At 39.0% G+C, this 19740-nt stretch overlaps 1 protein-coding gene across 10 annotated transcripts in view; it reads right to left on the bottom strand.

Moving 5' to 3' along the window:
• Positions 1-19740, bottom strand: part of KDM4C (lysine demethylase 4C) — a 431040-nt gene that overhangs the window by 324343 nt on the left and 86957 nt on the right. The gene's annotated exons all lie outside the window — the stretch shown is intronic.

The following is a 19740-nucleotide window of genomic DNA, read 5'->3' as shown; positions in this document are numbered from 1 at the left end:
TCAAAGCATATGATCTGGAGCATGCTTTCCATCATTGGCACACCATTTAATTTTGGGGGTTTCCTGTTTTTTAGCTTGCTTGTTTATTTGTACATTACTTAAGAAGTCATATTAAACATCAGACATCATCTCAAGACACCACTAACAAAATATATCTTCTGTCATCCCTCTCTCATCCTCACCCATTTCAATTTTGGCATGTGATACATCATTTCCTGAAAATTCAGCTCTAATTATTGGGAAAATTCTTAGCACTATTCTAAGCCACAGATCATTATGCTTTTACTGCTTCTTCAACTAAATATTAGCCTCTTATGTTGATGGGAAATTTTAAACAAAGAATAACTGCTAAAAATACTTATCCAAACTCTGGTAAAATTGCTGGAATAATGTAGTTTTATAACAGTAACCCAACATGGCTGGTGATAGAAAGAGACAGAAAAGTTTGAGTCACTGATATAAAAGTTAAAGTGACAGGAAAAGATTCCAGTTTTATTAAAACTTACCAATCTCTTATTAATTCACTGTAATTCACAACTGCTTAGCATTTTTACCAACTATGTATTTTTCCCATATACTTTTCTAATAATCAAATTCTAAATATCAGAGATTAGGTCTATTTTTATGCAATCATGAGGAAATGGCAATGTCTTTAAAACTAGTTCAACCTCTTCATGGTGCTATTAAAGAGGGACATTAAATTTATTTATGTATACCCAAAAGGCCTTCCCCAATAACTATGCCAACGGCCTCACAGACAACCATGTCTAATAGTCCCCTTATGCACTAAAAACTTTCAGGGCTGTTCTGTTTTCATTCTGGTCTTTAGATGACAATATAATCAGTGTCCTGATCTTACCTCCTTGAGATTTTGGGTCAGGAAAATTGTTGATGGGGCAGTTAATGAAGTTCTGCCTCAGGTAATAGAATTGAAAGTGCCAGGGGAAATAATTTAATTCCCAAATTCCCCAAGGTAGCCACTCTATCTACAACTTAAACCCCACAGTAGGAAGTTTGCTATTTGGAAACTGTTCAAAGTAAGTATCCTTTTAGAGAAGATCCTAGGTTCCAACTTACAAGACCTCATAAAAGTTCAATCAAATCATGTAAAATATTTTATCTCACTCTATTTATAGTGATGCAATCTCTTAACTCTAGTCCAATCAGACTTCAGTCCAATCACTCTAATAATAGAGTCCTATTTAAAAGTCATTACTGAGGTAATGAATATGAAGTAATAAATGAGCACCATATTATAGGAATCATTTTTAAAGTGAATGAGCTTGCAAATTTAGGAACAAACCATCCCTCTGAAGTTCCTACATTTGGAGAAGTCTTATCTTTGTTTCTGACTGATATTATCTTTCAGAAATAACTGAGGCCGAATCCCTTGACATGCCTAGACCTGTGGGTCTAAAGGGATGATGGAAGAGAAGAATGAGTGATGGCAAAAAGACCCAGATTATGGCTCCGGCTCTGCCACTGCCCAGGGCAAAAATCACCGAGATTTTTCTGAGCTCCTAGTCTTTCTTCGTGAAAGCCTGAGGGCTACGGTACCCTCCCAGAGCTGTTCAGAGTACTGAATAGGCTGAAGGACATAAAACCTTTGGAAAAATAAAATTTACTATGTCTTAGAACTGATTAAATAAGTGTCTCCACTATTCTCTAGTAAATCTTACTGGAAAGCCTCCACCAAAACAAAAGCCAAAGACATGATAAGTGATAATAAAGTCCTATGAAACTTACTATTGAAATTCTCCCCATTATTGGGCAAATAATATGTCTGTAGCAGTTTCTTTTGGGCAAGGCCAAGGTTGCCATGATGTTAAAACTTAATTTCTTTTGCTAAAATAAAAAGTCATATAATTTCAATAAAAGAGGTTATTAAAGTATTAAGGATACCTGGTATAACAGAGGCTGAGAATAAATCTTACTATTTCCAAATTCCTTCTCCAATTTCTGCTCTCTACTATCTATTGAACTGGCTAGCTACCTCCAAGGACAGGTTCTACTCAAACTCTGAAGAGCACCAGGTCTCCTTCAGAGATTCAGACAAGGAGTACACCTCATTTGTCATTTAGGAGAAGTGTGACACCACAGTCTACCTCACTACTCTACACATACATATACACTACATCTATTCAAAACAATCCTGTAACACAGGTAACATTGTACCCAAATGAACAGATGGAAAAAAACCAGTGCTCCTAGAATAGTGGGAGGCAAAGATAAACCTAAATCTACCTGACTCTAGGCTTTCACTTATAAACTCTACGCTTCCAGTTCTGACCATGTTAAGTAGAGCATATCATCCTTTTCTCTCAGCATCAATTATCAACAAAGATCCAAGGAGCTAAAATTTAGGACAGGCAAACATATAAAGCTGCTACATTGTTCCCACCCAGGCATACAGCCGCCCTACACAAACAATGGCAAAGCCTATAAGAAAAGCTGCTTCACTTGGGAGTCGGTGATAGAATTTAGTGTAAAAGTAGCCTCCAGAAAGACCCCAGTTACAAACAAGCCCCACAACGACAGGTTGAAATTTGCCAAACCGTTCAAAGCTTAAAGCCGTCAAGTCTCTGCAGAAAGTCTGCACACCAGCCCAAGTTCATAGACAAATGCCTCTTCCCAGATCCCATCCCTTCATATAAAGCTCTGCTACACAATGTCCAGCAGGTGCTTGAGCAATATCTGTAACTCACCTGACCTCCGCTGGGCAGATGTTTCCTTCCTGGTCCCACCCCTCCCTTCACCCCAATAACCCAGTGCATTCTAAGCCTGCCCTGCCCTGTTGGTCTATTTACCCTGTATCTGCCTGATTTTCTGAAATAATTCACCATTGGACCGTAATTTGTACACGTATGTGTAAATGAGAAGTTTATCAAGGATCTTTCCTTTCAATCTCTGTATCATCAGCCTATCAAGAATCAGATGGCAATTTGAAAGAACTCCTAAATTTTCATTACCATAGGCACTCATGAGCTGCTTGAGGACCAGGCTTTGGACTTCGGACTTCACAGAGGAAGTAAGTACCCCCAAACTGGCATCAGCATGAACGATGCATCTATAAACCTATGCAGAGAGACCGTGCCCGGTTTGAGTTCACGCCCTTGAGCTCTGGGCCTGGGTCCCTGAACACAGGCCACATTCAGGCCAGGAGCACTCTTCTCCGGACTATGAGCATCTGGGATTCCCTCTTTAGTGACCGCGCTCAGTCACTGGGAGACTGAAGGAGGACAGGGCAGCCACATGCCACATTGGAAAACTTGCCAATAAGGACTCATTCCCACCTAATACAGAGAAATAGTGCAAAAATCATAGCAAACCAATTCTTCCCAAAATAACCTTCTGATGAACATTACTTCTACAAGAGGCTGTGGTCAAAAAACTTTGGCATCCTTTTCTCCTCCTCTTACAAAGTCACGGTGCCAACAGGCACTCCGAAGGTTCTGAGAGGCCATGCTATAAGGAAGCCTGTTTAACTTTGCTTAACTCCACTTTTCCCAGATGTGATTTGACCACGGGACCTTGTTTACATAAGACATTACTATCTTTCCTCAACAATGTCAATATCCAACGCACATGTTTCTCTTCCCCTGCCCACCCGCCCTGCCCCAACTCCTGCCATCATCCTCAGCACCTTCAACGTTGTCCCCACGGGGCTCTTTCCAAACAATGCTCTGAGCCTCCATCTCTCTAAAGTTTCACTGCCACACGCCCAGCTCTAAGCTGGACTCAAAGTGACCAGCAATAATTTCTGAAATCTATAAATTTATGGGGAAAAACATCATTTCATTAGAAAATCCAATTATTAAAAAAAGAAGATCCACCTCCTAGGTACTGTAAAACTCTGAGAAAATACTAAAAGATATTATTAAAGATTCTAACTAAAGTTTTCAGGTACTTTTATTTAGTATTTTTTAAAAGATTATGCTTTCCTCATTTGGCTTGCCATCACTTTCTATGACCCTTAATGCAGTCCAGCCAACACCTACTCGAGTACTGTGATCCAAACAAAAGACCATCCACCCAATTTCCACTTACTTTAAAGCTAGGCTAATGTAAATTACTGCCACCAATTCATATGCCTGTAACAAGCCCTTGAAGTTTCAAAGGTAATGCAAATGAAGAAAGAAAAATAAAACTTGGTTAGTTTTAAAGACTTCAAAATTCAATCCATTTCGCACAGTAATGTGTGAAAATTGCACCTTTCAATAACTAAAATGAAAGCTCTGGTCACATTTTAAAATAGAGGATTTCCTTAGGATCTTTACACAGTAAGAATAAAATTAGACCCATGTGAAATTCAATTTGCTTTAAAGTTAATTACAATGTGTGATGTGATAGCTCTTTTTGTTTCTTCCTTTCCATGAAAATATCACATTCTCTAAACTTTCTACTTTCAAAACAAACCTCTTTTCCTTTTTGCATTTTTACACACCAAAATACCTACAATTTTACAGCAGTGCTTTCTTCTCTTTCTGAAAGTCTAGACAATAACCAATGTAGAGCAAGTTCTGAAGTAACAAAAAAATTCTGCAACAAAAAGTACCATGTAAAAAGACTGTTCACCTTAAAAAGGTAAATATGAATATGACAAGAAGGAGGGCAGAGAAGAAAAGGGGGGAAATGCCCAGTCAAATAAAAGATAGCAGAGAGTTTGGGACTCCTGCCTTGATTCTGGACCACTGAGGCTTTGAGGTTAATGGTATCCCTGGTTCCAGGCAAAAGCAACTCCAATCCTCTTGGGAGAAAAGCATCCTTCACTTAAACCTGTAAATTCTCCACAAATTAAGATCAAGCCAAAGAATACAACCAAAGATCACTACGCATACAGGGAGTCAAGACCTCACTGCAGAAAGCTAGCAAAAACAACTGACCCTGCACCACCCCAAGGACTGTTGACATCAGAATTTTCAGACACTAAAGAATGTGAAATGTTTAAAGAAATAAAAAATGGAATCACAAAGACAAGAAAGTAAAATAAACTATTTGGAATGACCAGTCAGATTTGGGGGGAGAGGTGGACTTCTAGAAATGAAAGATATCATTATTAAACTAAAAACTCATTGAAAGGATTAAACAAGAGAAGTATAAAATGTAAGACATGAACACACAATGCAGTACAGAAAGATGAGAAGGAATATCTGAAAGGTAAAGTTAAGCATACTTAGGACAGAATGTCTAAGGTTCATGTATTCAGAGTCCCAGGAGAGAGAAAAATACAAAATTATTGATAAATAAAGTCACTAAAAGAGAAGACTGATGAAACCAATTACATTAAAATTAAAATCTGTTCATTAATAGACACTGTAAATAAGTCCATCTCTAAAAATTTTGATGTCAACTTTAGTTAACCTTAAATACACTGAGTTGAAGCTACAAAACAGACTTCTCAGACCTTTAGTGATGCTACAGCTTTTGTTTTACAGTGACCAAAACACCAAAATGCCAATTACATTTATTGATTAAAAACTGCTTATAAAGCCTTCATTATTACTCCTACTCTTGAAGACAATAATATTCTATGTGGACAAATATTTGGGCTCATTCTGGCATTCCAATATTCTTAGTCTTTCTAATTTAACTCTTTTCACAGCCATGTTCAGTGTAAAAATAATAATTTCTGTCCATCTTCCTTTTAAAACTAAAACTGTTTTTGTTTGATGTAATATAAAATATGGAATTGATTTTGCAGGGTCACAGACGATTCATGTTTTTGCTATATACCTTTGTACATTATTTTCTTATCAAACTAGTTACCAAGTATTTTTACATGCTTGTAAACAAATATATTTTTACAACATACCTGTATATATGTAAAGTCAAGTATTTAATTCTCGCTGTTCACTTTTAAAACTGACAAAGAAAAAAAGTGAACACTACAGAAACCATGGTAGAACTTTACTTGCTCTGGTCTTGGTTGTCCCATCTTTGGCAAGTCACATACCTACTCAAGAAACATTCCCAACAGAGTACAATAGGATGAAAATCTAAAATTGCTTTCAACATTCCCTGCTAGATATTGACTATTATATCAAGTATTAGGTGTATAGCACTTAACTGACAATTATATAACTGTAGATGGCTTCTGATTTTGTTTTTAACTCCATGGATTGTGTTTAAGTAATTCAAAATTATATTCCTGATTCTGAGATACTAAGTGGTATTGCACAGTTGTCACTTTACAGAATGTGTACAACAGTCCCATGAAGCTGATAAGGTGTACCCTTGTATAGCTTCAGGTGCTAGAATTAAAACTGACCTGTTATCACACACACACAAAGACAATGAAAATAGAAGAAACAAAAAAGTTTTGGAAAGAACAAGCCACTATTGAAGCAAATAATTCAACAAATGTAATTCAACAATATGGCGTAGTTTGGGTATCCAGAATACATAAAAAATTCCAAATAATAAGGAAAAGTCAATCTAATAGAAAAATAGGCAGAGGAAAAAAGAGAAATCACAAATAGCCAACAAAGATATGAAAAGCTGGGGCTTCCCTGGTGGCACAGTGGTTAAGAATCCACCTGCCAATGCAAGGGACACGGGTTCGAGCCCTGGCCCAGGAAGATCCCACATGCCACGGAGCAACTAAGCCCATGTGCCACAACTACTGAGCCTGAGCTCTAGAGCCTGCAAGCCACAACTACTGAGCCCACGTGCCACAACTACTGAAGCCTGCGCGCCTAGAGCCCGTGCTCTGCAACAAGAGAAGCCACGACAATGAGAAGCCCGCACGCCGCAATGAAGAGTAGCCCCGGCTCACCACAACTACAGAAAGCCCACGCACAGCAATGGAGACCTAACACAGCCAAAAATTAAAATATAAAATAAATTAAAAAAAAAATTTTTAAAGAGATATGAAAAGCTATTCTATGTCATTTGTAGTCAGAGAAATGCAAATTCACACACAAGATATTTTAAAGCCACAAGATTGACAATAAGTAATAAGATGAACAATATTAAGTGCTGAAGAGGATGTATGTCAGCATGAGGAAACTTTTGCAGGTGAGAGAAGTCTTCTAAGACTGGTCGGTGGTGATGGTTACACAAAAATCATTGACTTATACGTTAACATCAGTGAATTTTGTGGTATGTAAATTATACCTCAGTAAACCTGTCTTAAAAATGATTATATAGTGCTGGGGGAGAGTAAATTGGTACAAAGTCTTTGAGAAACAAGGTAACAGTATCTGACAAAGTTGAACACTCACGGAGGCAGCACTTCCATTCTTAGATAAGTGCTTTAGAGAACTTGTATACAGTGCACCAGAAATCATACACAGGAATGTGTTCATAGCAGCAATATTCATCTTAAAAAGAAAATATCCCCTGACAGGATAATAAAAAATAAAATGTATATGCACAAAATGGAATGTTATCCAGCAATGGAAATGACTGAACAATAGCTCACACAATAACATGGATAAACTCAGAACACCTAGTGTTTTGTATAGTCTCAGAAGACTACATAAAGTGATACTACTTTTAATAAGGTCAAAAATAAGCCAAACTAAATATATTGTTTAAAAATATGTGTTTGTGGGCTTCCCTGGTGGCGCAGTGGTTAAGAATCCGCCTGCCAATGCAGGGAACAAGGGTTCAAGCCCTGGTCCGGGAAGATCTCACATGCCATGGAGCAACTAAGCCCGTGTGCCACAACTACTGAGCCTGCGCTCTAGAGCCCACGAGCCACAACTACTGAGCCCACCGTGACACAACTACTGAAGCGAGCACGCCTAGAACCCGTGCTCCACAACAAGGGAAGCCACCTCAGTGAGAAGCCCGTGCACCGCAACGAAGAGTAGCCCCCGCTCGCTGCAACTAGAGAAAGCCCACACGCAGCAATGAAGACCCAATGCAGCCAAAAACAAATAAATTAATTAAATAAATTTATTCTTTTAAAAAAATGTGTTTGTGCAGAAACAGACTCACAGACGTAGAAAACAAACTTATGGTTACCAAAGGGGAAGGAGGAGGGAGATAAATTGAGAATTTGGGATTAAGAGATACACACTACTACATATAAAGCAGATAACCAACAAGGCTCTACTTTATAGCACAGGGAACTATATTCAATATCTTGTAATAACCTACAATGGAAAAGAATCTGAAAAAGGATATATATATATATATATATATATATATATCCTTTTATATATACATTTACATACATACATATACATATGCACATATACACATATGTATGTATGTATAACTGAATCACATTGTTGTACACCTGAAACTAACACAACATTGTAAATCAACCATACTTCAACCACAGCAACAAAATTTGTGTGAGAAAACCTTTTTTTTTTTTTGAAGGCAAGAAATCAAACACAAAGTTCAGGCAACCCCTGGGTGATGGGGTGGGGTAGCAGGGAAGGACTATAGAAAGAGCATCCCATGAGCAGTATTGTTTTTTTTGGTTTTTTCTTTGGCGGGGCCCCACCACATGGCATGCGGGATCTTAGTTCCCAAATCATGGATTTAACCCGTGCCCCCTGCAGTGGAGGCATGGAGACCTAAGCACTGGACCGCCAGGGAATTCCCCATGAGCAGTATTGTTGACGCTCTAGCTGTGGGACTACATGGTGGGTCTGGGGTAGTCAGTGTATCACTGTGCTGTAAAGCATAAGTTGCACATATAAAATCAGATTATTACATTCCAAAAATATGATAAAGCAAAAGTCATGAAAAAGAGAACATCTCCTGAGTCACATCTCACGGCACCATTTCTGCCGTGGCACCTTGTCTCACTGACATGAAGAGAGCAGTGTATTTCGTGAAAACAGCAGGCGCGTTTTCTTAAGTAGTAACCCCTAAACAAACATCCTTCATGTCTCTGACGTGACAGACTTTGACAAAACAGCAGAAGGTATAAACTGCTGGAATGCAGGTTGGACTTATAAGTAAATGACTATTGCAGAACAGAATTCTTCACGATTCTCTTGGTCGGAGTCAACTACTGAACATCTCATCACAGCCTCAGGATTTCTGTCCCATTTTGCTTTAATACTGCCACCAGTAGCAGCTATTATTCAGTACATACTATGGATCAGGCCCTATCCTAGGTGTTTTATTTATTCATCTCATTTTATCCTATGAGGTGAATAAATAAAACTATCATCTATTATCAATGCCATTTTATAGATGAGAGAACTGCCCCAGGAGAAGTCAGATAACTTGCCCAAGATCTCCCAGCTCATAACTGTGGAGCCGGGAAGGGTGAGAACGGAAAACTCTAACCGGAGCTGACACCACTGTGTCTGAAGCCTCACCGGCCAAACAATGAGCCAGAAAGTCAATTCTAAACTTTTATATAATCGAGGAGGGAAAAACTTCCCTGTATCCCCCCAATGACTGGAAGGGAAAGTTAGTAATTTAGTTATTATGTTTGCTACTTTTCTTTTTTTTAAGGACTACCAATCAAACAGATGATTTTAAAAAATTGCCTTGGGCCAAGAGCAGGATTCATGGATTCACTCACAGATATGCATTCTATTAAAAAAAAAAAAAACTGACTTAAATAATAAACAGAATTGTTAACTTTATTTTACACATCTACACATGGCCCTTGCAGAAAATCCTAAAAGGAATCTGAACCATAAAAGCCCTATTCTTCTTTAAAGAGGATCAATTATCTCAACATTTAATAAAATAATAAAATCCCATATCCAGACCCTGACAAGTTATTTTTAAATACGGGAAATTAAAAACACAACAATCTTTACTAATGTATTCATATTTTCTAGACTATTAAGCCCCTTGTCTCATTCAACTCTTTAAGGTGTATTATATTGCAGTGTAAAACAGTACTTCAAAATCACTGTTTGTTAATAAACTTTTATAACGGAGATTGCCTAAGTACTTAGTATCTATTTTCACCTTCTTTACTAATAGAACCCCATTTAATCAAAACAACAAAGTAGCTGCAGCTGGATATGTACGGTTCTGGCTAATGAAACGTAACTGGACATCACTGGGCAGGGCTTCCAGGAGAAAGCTTTGAAGAGGCTGACTCAAGCAGACACAACTCCTTTGCCCTCCTTCCCTCTACCAGACGTTCAGACACGATCAGCAGCTACCACAAGAGCACAAGGGTAAGAATCTCATCATGAAGATGGCAGAAGAAATTTCTAGGAGTACAGGTCTACGGCAACATCATGGAACCAACATGGCCCTGGACTACCTGCCTCAAATTTTTACATGAAAACTAAACAATCTGTTTCAGCCATTTATTTTAAGGTCTCTACTACTGACAGCAAAATAATGTCTAACACATTTCCTCCTTAGTAACCAAATCCATAGGTCCCCACTTCCCCCATTCCCTAATGGTTTTAAGTAAGAAAGTAATATATCAGAGTCCATGACGCTAATGTGATTCTACTAAAGAAAAAGTAGAAGCCACTTAGCTTTTGAATGGTACCAAAGTATGGGCTGGGCTTGAGCCTCTTTACAACTACTAATGCCAGGAAAATTCAATTTAGATAAAGAATGCACCTCTTGCTCCCTGTTCCTCTATAGGACTTTATCTAGTTATTTGTTTTTTCCACCTTGCTTCATTTCTTCCTCAATGCCACCTCTCACTTAAAGCAATTTTAGATTTAACACACTTGAATAACACCTGGCAGAGGGCTCAAATAACACCCTTTTATTCTTCATGAGGAAAAACAACTTAAGGTATTTCCAATGGTCTCATTTTCATTCTTCACAGTGAAAAATTCTGGATCATATACACAGGCTCAACATTATTTCTTCAATGAAAAAGAAAAAATTAACAATTTTCCTGAATTAATATTCTATATTTTCTCATTTAGAACATTTGGAACATAAGTTTTTAAAAAATCAAACGTATAAACCTGCAAATAAGAAGATCATTTTATCATTTTAGTGATATCTTTCTCTTTAAAAAATTCTTTTTTAGTTAGAACATAATTAGAATCACACTCTTGGAATTCATGGCTCTAACTCTGTTCCAGTGACCCCAAATGCCCACTGACAGGTGGCGACTTATTTTGAGGAACGGATGCTAGGAAGCTGGCGTGTGGGAGCAGCTCCCCAACCTCTCCATCTCAGCCAGACCTGCTGCTCTCTTCCCATAGTCAAGTGGATGATTTACGAGGGAAATTGTATACAATACTGGAAATCCTGTGTGGGCATTCAAGATCTTGGAGATATAGCTATACGTAGTTACCTTGGTTTATTCACTTACTATTGGATTGTGAACATTCTCCTAACATTTATTTTATTATATATATCACCTTCTTGTCTGTAACAATTTGCATCATTATTTTCCTTTGTGACATACAGGTTGTTTTACATTCTTTGTTATAATATTTAAAAAAAAAAACACTGGAAAATGATTTTGGCACACAGACATCGATCCGTATTTCTAATCATTTCTAAAATAGATTCTAGAAGCAGAAAGGTGTGGATCAATACTTCCTTTCTGACAACAGAATTATTTGAATCCTTCTACTCTATTTATAAATTTCCTCCTTAAAAAAAAAAAATCAGTTTCCATGTCTGTAAAAAATCATAGTAAAGATGAAATCTAGATGATCTTCATCATCCTTTTTTTTTTAAATGGGGACAGCCCAAAGTAGGAAGGGCTTCAAGTAAACATTCTTTATCAAAGTCCTTTTGTAAACCTGCAGGCAAGGTCAGCTGCAATGGGAACAGAAGAAACTTTTGCTTCTGAAGACACTAAGCATCCAATGAAGACCCTGGCAGATACTAATCCAAGAGAGGAAGAGATCCAGAGCACACAGTGTAGTTCAAAGTTCTAATTATCCTTGCTGGTGACAATCTAAAATAGTAGAAAGAGGGACTTCCCTGGTGCCGCAGTGGTTAAGAATCCGCCTGCCAATGCAGGGGACACGGGTTTGATCCCTGGTCCGGAAAGATCCCACATGCCGCAGAGCAACTAAGCCCGTGCACCACAACTACTGAGCCCGCATGCCACAACTACTGAGCCCGCATGCCACAACTACTGAAGCCCACACGCCTAGAGCCCATGCTCTGCAATGAGAAGCCACCACAATGAGAAGCCTGCACACTACAACGAAGATTAGCCCCTGCTCGCCACAACTAGAGAAAGCCTGCATGCAGCAACAAAGACCCAATGCAGCCAAAAATAAATAAATAAATTTATAAAAATGAAATTTAAAAAATAATAAAATAGTAGAAAGAGAATGGGAAAAGGGATCTCCCAGCTCTGTCACTAGGTGTCATCTTGGATAAACCCTAACATTTTGGTCTGAAGTTCCTCATCTATAAATTTGTTGGCTACATCATGATGTCCAAGACTCTTTCCAGGTGAAATAATCAATGCTTTGATGATCACCAACCAAATTCAGCACCAGAACTCTGGCTTTTCACCTCTGCCTTTCATGTTCTTTCCCCCTCAGTAAATTCCCACTTCTGTTTCCCTAACACTTTCCCAGGGATATCTGCCCTTCCAGGCATAGTGACCATTCAGTACCTCCAGAACTCTCTAAGCATCCTAAGAGAGTTCACATGCCTGATGCCCACAGATGCCCTGAATTCGCACCACAATCTCAGGGATTGTGCCAGTTCCCAAGAAGCATAACCTCTTTCCATGCCTACCCCTTTCCATGCCTATGGTACATAGTATTCACACAACCCACGGGGCACCTAGTCTGCCCTGTATGTATTATTTATCCCTTAGGGAAACCTTTCACAACTCTCCAGCTACCAAGTTAGCACCTTCCACTGGCAAACACCTGGTATCACTAACACTTCTCACACCCTCACAAACTACTCAGCATGGGACTCATATGTGTTTATCAATTTAGCACTTTCAGAGACAAAACTGATTTTCCCCACAGTGATCCCATCTAACCCTATGACGTGCAAGATAGATACTTGAGGGCAGTAGCCATGTACTCTGAGGTCAGCCTGTAACTGGGCTTAACTCTCTTCTATCGACAATTCCCTAGCAATACCCCGCCGAAAATACAGCTTCCAGAACTGCTGAAACATTCTAGATGCAATGTGTCAAGTGAATAAACTACCATCACCTCCCCTGTCTGGATGGCATAACTTGAGATCATGAGGCTAAGACTTCATTTACTAAAGATCAGCCATAACATGCTGGCAGGTAATGAGTTTTGATTAACTAGAAGCCTTATTTCACAGAAGTAAAATCTAAAAGTCACAATACCAAGCCAACAGCCGTCTCTTAGCATTAAGACATGTCTAGAATGATGATATTTTCCCTTGGATGTGAAAATTACACATACAGTTAGTGCTCTGGCTTAAAATTATTTCTTATTTCAGGATAAATGATATCCTTTTACCTCATTTGGAAACGCTCAGCCTCAGAAAAATTTGTTGTCCAAGAGCACCATCTGGTGGATGAAGGTATTTAAGCTACCCCAGTGCAGGAAGATAAAAAAAGTCATCTATAAGGCTAAATGCCAGTAAGACTACAATTTTGGTATGAAAAGATTCCTATGTTTGAGCCAACATATTTCTTATAAAGGGGTTCTTGACAAAATTCTAATATAAAAGGAATCTACAACTTATAAAAACTTCACCTTCTTGAAGAAATGTTACTTATAATAGAGCAAACATTTTTAAGCTGAAAGGAACCTCAGAGAGCTGTTAATTCAATCCCTTTCCTTTACAGACTCTAAGGCAAAGACAGAGCTTTCCTGAAAGTCACAGCTAGGGATGGCAGACCTTGACTATAGAAGTAAATAGGTCAAATATTCTGTGCTGTTTAATACAGCCTTCTATTTCAAGAGGCTGTGGAGAAAAGGCAGGAAATGAGGCAGTGTCAGTGGCAAAGTACCACTCTCATGGGTTAGCAATGATCTGCCCACCCCACTGTGCACTGTGGCCCAGCCTCACACTGACCCACGCAAGACTAACAACTGTCATACCCTTCCTGCCTCCGCAGCCCCTAGGGTCCCTCTCCACCTCAGATTAATCGGCTTTCCCCTGTCCAAGAAAACCATCTTACCAATAAAAATAAGAGATAAAGAAAATGTTAAATCATCCTGTTGAAGAATATCTGTAATCATGGCAAAGTATTCATATGTGTTAAAATGGGAGGGAGAAAAGACAAAACCAAACTATGTTCACCACGGTACCACGCCTGTTAAAGGAAATACAATTATTGAGCACAAAGTAGAGGAGAAACATTGGAAGGGAATACACTAAACTTTTTTGACAGCTCCTGTCTCTGAATGCCAGGATTACGAGTGATTTCAATTTTCTCTGTCATATAATGCTTTCCATCATTTTTATATTAACATTTATATTAACAAAAAGGTAATTTTTACCTATAAAATTTATGCATTTATAATCATAGACTATAAAGAAAACTTAAAAGGTAAATTAGAAAGAGGACCCCCCATACACACCCATCCATCCAGTACATGCGTAGTTAAAAAAAAAAAAAAATTTTCCCCAGCTCTCAAGGAGAAATATGCAGTATAAGACATTATATTTTTTTGTCTTAAGGTTTGTCACTGTATTTTTCAAACTGTTTTGAATTTTCTATCAATTATCTATTAATAAATAACTGGATGACAAAAGCAATAGACTAGCAAATTAATATTAAAGGAAAATCTTGGAAATACAGTTTAAAATATTTTATATATCTTAAGATGCAGGGACTTGAGTTCACATCCTAAGCCCATCTTCTGCTTGTAACTCAGCCCATTTTGCCTGAGTTATATGTCAGAATTTATGGCATGATGCTCCCCAAATAACTCCATGACTTCTTGTTTGAGAACCTCTGTCTCGTAATGTGATTAGGTCTCTGAGGTTCATATCAGGGACACAGTTACCTGAAGGTCAGTAAACAAGAACAGAAACTGTTACCTTGCCTGGAGATCCCTGCATCATCTATGTAGAGTGAGATCAGAGAAGGAATCTTTTGCTAAATATCTTAAGGCAGAGGTTTTCAAAATGTTGTCTGGGGGCCATTGGGAGACCTCCAGATCCCATCAGGGTCTGTGGCATCAAAACCATTTTCACAATTATACCAAGACATTATTCTCCTTTTTCACTCTCATTCTCGCATCAGTGTAAGGTAGAGTTTTCAGGAGGCTATATGATATTACAACAGATTAAATGCAAAAGTAGATATAAGAATCCAGAGGGGTTTTCTATTAAGCTAGACATTAGTAACTTGGAAAAAAAATGTAAAATAATGCCACTCCTCTCACTAAATTTTGTGTGTAGGAAAATATAGTCATTTTTTATAAAAATGGGAATGTTATGTAACATTATTTTTAATGAATTAAATACTTTTAAACATTCTCAGTTTTAATTTCCAATACAATAAACAAGGATAGATACAACCTACATAAACAAAAGCTCTTTGAGGTCCACAATAAATTATTAGAAATATAAATGGGTGCTGAGACCCGAACTACTGTCTCAGGATACCAGTGTTCAGAAAAACACACACTGAAGAAGATCACTCTGACCCCTCCCTCTTCCTCCTTACTCAAAGCACTTTCCAAGCCTCTTGCTATGACCAGTCCATCTGGTAGACCATTACCTGATCACACTTTCTAAAGCATGATTCTGATCCTATCACTTCCCTATTGAATAATCTCAAACGTTCTTCAAGATGTAGAGAATGATAACCAAAAATACTCAGGAAACTCCATGATCTAGCCTCAGCCTATTTTTCCAAAGTCATGCACTCATCAATTCTATCATTATTTAGGTGCATTATTTGAAGCAGATGCTATGACAGGGGCTGGGGCTGGAGAGTCTATAAGAAATGATACCTGCCATCACTGGACTCAGAGTTTACTGTGAGGGAAACAGAAATAATATAGGTATCCTTCATTTTCTGTACTAATTTTCCAAATACCTGCTGTAATAACATATTTTTTTACCCAAAATTCACTGTCCAAATCAAAAACTCTCTATAATGACTTGTGAACCAACAGAACGGTTTCAGTTGTATACAAATCTAGGTCAGATAATATAGACGGCAATTCGGTTGTATCTCAGCTCTTGTCCCAAAAGGATTATGCCTCGTGCCCAGAATAAATGCATTGGGCATCACTGCTATCATCTTCCAATCATTATTGGTGGAAATGTCTTCTGCAAATGTGGAAAAGCCTGAAAAGAAGGTAAGTGAGCATAAGAGTCCTAGAAAAGCCCACACATTAGAAAGACTTGAAGGTGATGGTGTGCAATGAGGGAGAGAAGCACAAAACACATGATCGCGATATGTCCATACCTAACAACATAGCAGTGTTGCTCCTGAAACCTTAATCGTGTTACTCGAACCAACACCATATATGAAAAACTAGAAAAACTCCTTGTGCAGTGGACTGATAGTCATTCTCAGTGTAGGAGACCACTGAGTACCAGGCTGGTAGAGGAGAGGGCGGACACCTTCAGTGATCTGGCGGCAGCTGCAAATGGGAGGAACATGATTCAGTGAAGGAGCTGAGTTTCAAAGCAAGACTGGGAGATTTAAGAACAGTGAGAGACTGTACAAGTTGTGGATCACGGGTGAAGCAGCTTCCCCTCACGGTGAGATGTGCTATCTTCCTCCAGTGAACTTCTGAAAACTATCATCGAAGATGGTTATACACAAGGGAAACGGTCAGTCTTAATGCCATGCCATCTCATAGGTTTATTCAGAAGAAAGAAGTACTTAGACATAAAGCATCCAAAGAAGGCTAAATTACTGTGAAGTAGGAACCTTGCTGGTACACTATTATGAAAACATCATCTCAAAGGGGCCACTGCAGACAACAATGCCTGTTAGGATATGAATGAAGTATTCAAATCAGAAAGCCTGGATGATGGAGGAGACAGGTGAGGCTTAGGGGAAGAGGTGTCTGTCACCACTCAACAAAGGGAAAATCTTGCAAAGAAGACTCGTGAAAACAGTGTTATCAAGAAGGTAACAGCCAGCTTAAGGAAAGCATGTGGGACTTCATTTTTAAACCTCAATTTAATGAACCATTATCATCATTAAGAGGCTTACCACTATATACATGATAGGTATTGTTAGAAATGCAGCCCCAAAGAGCACAGAACACAAGCCTGAATGACTTAATGTCACTGTACTAGTGTAAGTAAAAAATGTTGATGCCGATTCTTAGCTCTCACACACAGAACAAAGAGATGCACTCTGTCTTCAAAGGTCTGTGGAAGCATGGCTATTGGGTATCCCAGAAATGTTCTACCTCCTTTTTTCCCTGCAGATATCTGTTTATTTTCATGTCCCTTAGTCAAACTGAAACATCCCATACAGTTATATCGCTTTTTTCTACCTGTTCATCTTTTCTCTTTGTCTGTCTTCTTTTTGTGTGTTTGTTTCCTGAAGTAACTCCCATGTTTCTTTTATCAGAGGACTTATTTTTTAAATGTACAGTTAGAATAGGCTAATTAAAACTTTCTCCTTTTTTTTTTTTGGCCATGCTGCACGGCTTGCGGGATCTTAGTTCCCTGACCAGGGATTGAACCCAGGCCCTTGGCAGTGAAAGGGTGGAGTCCTAACCACTGGACGGCCAGGGAATTCCTTAATTAAAACTTTCTTTATCAGTGGACCAGCCCTTAGTAAAACACAACCCAAAAAAAAGAAAAAAAAGAAGTTTCAGATCTTAGGACTCTTATGCTTCTATTACTGTTTTCAAGGAATCATCTAGGGCCACCCAAGAATACAGGTGGCTCTATTTCTAAGTTCAGGACCTTCTTTACTTACAGAAGGTCCCTGACATCACCAAATTTCATTTCAAGGTATCAACATAGTCAATCTCATTCTCCCAGAAACATTCAGAATTTCATCTGTATCTCAAAAAAGGTTTTGAGCAGCCTTCCCCAAGAGCAAATAATTGTGCCTCTGTATTAGGGGTTGGCAAACTTTTTCTGCAAAGGGCAAGACAGTAAATATTTTAGCTTTTGTGGGCCATACAATCTCTGTCACAACTACTCAACTCTCCCACTGTAGTGCAAAAAAGCCAGGCACATATAATATGCAGATGAACAATAAGGCTATGCTCCAATTAAACTTTATTTACAAAGACAAGGAATAGGCAGAATCTGGCTGCCAAGCCAGGCTTTGCATCATACACCCAAAGACTGGGCTTTGTCATGTCATGCCTTTGAAAGTCTTGGCATTTTGCTTTAAAAACTAGTAACTTGCAGGGCTTCCCTGGTGGCGCAGTGGTTGAGAGTCTGCCTGCTAATGCAGGGGACACGGGTTCGAGCCCTGGTCTGGGAAGATCCCACATGCCGCGGAGCAACTGTGCCCGTGAGCCACAACTACTGAGCCTGCGCGTCTGGAGCCTGTGCTCCGCAACAAGAGAGGCCGCGATAGTGAGAGGCCCGTGCATCACGATGAAGAGTGGCCCCCGCTTGCCGCAACTAGAGAAAGCCCTCGCACAGAAACGAAGACCCAACACAGCCAAAAATAAATAATAAGTAAATAATAAATAAATTTTAAAAAAACAAACAAAAAAAAAAACAAAAAAAAACTAGTAACTTGCTTAAATCATGTTACTGATACTGCTGCCACAGGCTGCTGCCCATGGTGTTGACTGAGATTTTTAAGTATATCCTAAGGAATTCAAGCTCTGAAAGCAGCAGTCGAATGAAAGAGGGGCCAAGACTCATTCCCTGGAATCTCCAGGCCCTACTTACTCCCTTTACTATCAAAGGCTGATTGTCCTCAAGTAGTCCTTCATGAACACTCTCACTCCTAATTCCTGTGTTGTACCCAGGCCTGGATCAACACTACAATGGCACCTCTTTTTGCCCCTTAACAGACTTGCCTGGTGCTGCAAGACAAACATCTGAGGAGAAGGGGCCCGCACAGCCCCATCACCGGCCAGGCTGATCTCTCTCCCTCAGACCCCACAGCCACTATTCCAGGTCTGCCTCACCCTCCTCAAGACCAGGCTCACCAAAAAGCCTCCAAATTCAGTAAAAATACAAAGACTATTAAGTGCAGTCTTACCCTCAAATTTACCTAGTTTCAGCCCCATTCTTCTCTCCCCTTGAACTTGCTGACTTGAACTTGCTCCTCTAGGCCAATCTCAGATGCCATGTCTCCAACAAAAAGTCTTCCTTCAACGCCAAGCTACTATAAGTGCCTCTGCTCTGGGCTCCGGTGGAACCCCACACTTGCCTTTACAGCCAAGCTCATTACATCCTACTGCCCCTTTGCCCCTCAAGCCTATGAATTAATGAGAACCAGGATCCTTATTCATCTTTGCACCCTGCACAGACTGTTTCTCTTACCTTCCCCACACCCTCTCCAAGAACTCCCATCCCCACCTAGAAAAGGTTATGGTTTTTCAACCCTTCTTTTAACATTAAGGGAAAAAGCCGTAACTAGAAATTGAGGGGGGGAACTGAACTACAATTTGATGACTATAATCCCTTTCAAAATAATGCCGTGAACCATAACAAACCCATACCCAATACAATTTAAATTGAGCTGAGCAGTTGAACAATGCAAAGATACAATAGTGAAGAGCAAAACAATACATGGGCTTTATTCAATGCACATTCATTGTGATGATTTCAAATGTTCCTGACAGTTACAAGTTATTACTACACTCACTCTTCATCACTCTCCTTAATGCACTCTTTCTCTTGTTACTCTCCATCTACCTCAAGGGGACAAATACAAGTTATTTTTCATTTGCTTGAATTCAGTTGTCTTGAGTGTGACTGGTTTCATTTACCGGTAGCAGTTTACAACATCTCTCT

The sequence above is a fragment of the Balaenoptera physalus genome (genome assembly GCF_965194825.1).
Source record: "Balaenoptera physalus genome assembly, chromosome: 7".
Lineage (NCBI taxonomy): Eukaryota > Metazoa > Chordata > Mammalia > Artiodactyla > Balaenopteridae > Balaenoptera > Balaenoptera physalus.
Note: the sequence above shows the minus strand (reverse complement) of the source record. Positions and strands in the feature narration are given on the sequence as shown.